The sequence below is a fragment of the Stegastes partitus genome, unplaced genomic scaffold, assembly GCF_000690725.1.
Source record: "Stegastes partitus isolate 25-593 unplaced genomic scaffold, Stegastes_partitus-1.0.2 Scaffold1743, whole genome shotgun sequence".
Classification (NCBI taxonomy): Eukaryota; Metazoa; Chordata; class Actinopteri; family Pomacentridae; genus Stegastes; species Stegastes partitus.
In genome coordinates, this window is record NW_007579474.1 from 80,353 (window position 1) to 82,040 (window position 1,688).

Genomic DNA, 1,688 nt, shown 5'->3' on the forward strand with positions numbered 1-1,688 from the left:
CTGCATGGTGTCAACAAATTGGTATTCAGAATGACCTTTATAAGTCAATTTACGCTTCAATTTCACAGGCACCAATGAGCTTTCCATATTTGACCGTGGCAGCAAATTATTTGTCTGCACAATATTTGCTGGAACACATGTCACAGGTCCATGCACTCCATTTTGCCCACCTTTAGGCAACGCCAATATTTTCATAAATGGAATGTTTAAGGCTATCAAATGCTGTTCCAAGCTATTTAAACAGGTCAATTCTGCCGGAACAGGATCAAGTACCAATTTATTGACTGCACACTCAGCTGGCATTTCACCTCTATTCAGCTTGTCATTGCAACTAAAACAGATCCAAAGCTGACCTCTAGCGCTATCCAGCAATTGACAAGGCACGATACAACCCTCATTACATTTGTACTCTTCACTAATACAGACATCAGCAATTGCAGCTATGTCTATACGGTGCCTATAACACTCCCGTCTGCACTGTATCACTTGGTGTCTGAGCAACAGTCTACAACAAACACAACACACAAAATCTGGCCCATGTTTGATCTTCTCAAAAAACTGATGCATCACAAACTCAAACTGCTTGGATTTTGTCTTCATTTCTTGCTGCCACAGTGTGCTACTGCCTATGACACACTTCTTATACTCTGGATTTTCATGATACTTCCTAACAATGCTAGACTTTACATTCTGCCTGTGCTCTACATTACCATGACACTTCCTGGTACTCATGGCCTTTACATTCCACCTGTGCTCTACATTGCCGTGATACTTCCTGGTACTCATGGCTTTTACATCCGTCTGTGCTCTACACTACCATGATACTTCCTGGTACCCATGACCTTTACATTCTGCCTGTGCAGCTTATTCATCGCATACTTCCATTTACTCATTTCCTTTACCTGTTCTCTATGCAGCACATTAAGTTTCTATTTCCTGCTTTAGATAACTCCCTAAACAACTCATTTTTCACATATGCCATCTTCTGCTGAACATTCCATTTCTTTTTCCAATACTTTGAATGATAAGCAATACTTTTACTCTGCACCTGTTTGGTATCTACAACACAAGCTGCATCTGAAATAGAACTATTAACAACACTACTTTTCACTGTAGTCTGACTTCTGTAGCCCAACTGCCAACATAGCACATTTTTGATACTGTAAGATATTCTGCCATTGAGGAATACTCACTCCTCAAAACACTCCTATAAGCATCACCATTGCCTGCCAATTGCTTACAAACTGCAAGTCTAATTTTTCTATGATACTTTTGTGTACCACTCACAGCTTGACTCACTGCTCTGAAAAAACAATTTCCATCAGCAACTATTCTGTCCCTCTGACATGGCCCGCCAAGTTCACCAACTTCACTACCTACCAACTGTGTCCTCTCTGACTGTATATTTAAATGTGTGCACTCAGCTTCTACAGCCTCATTACAAATAGGATTAAACTCCTGCTGTCTGCTGGTCACTGCACTGACAAAAACCCCATCTGCTTCACTACTATCCCTCCTTTTGATTCTCTTTGATTTACAGAAGTCCACTTCCATCTCACGCTTAACACCTCCCTGCCGTTCTGTACAGCCAAATGTTGGTAACTCTGTGCACTTTTCACTACTATCATCCACACTCTATACAGCTTCTGCAGATGCTGCAATAGTAATTGCTACATCCTCGCTCTCCA

General features: G+C 41.2%; 1 pseudogene; it reads right to left on the bottom strand.

Moving 5' to 3' along the window:
* Positions 1-786, bottom strand: part of LOC103372369 (uncharacterized) — a 9,508-nt pseudogene extending 8,722 nt beyond the window's left edge.
* Positions 787-1,688: the final 902 nt, after the last annotated feature.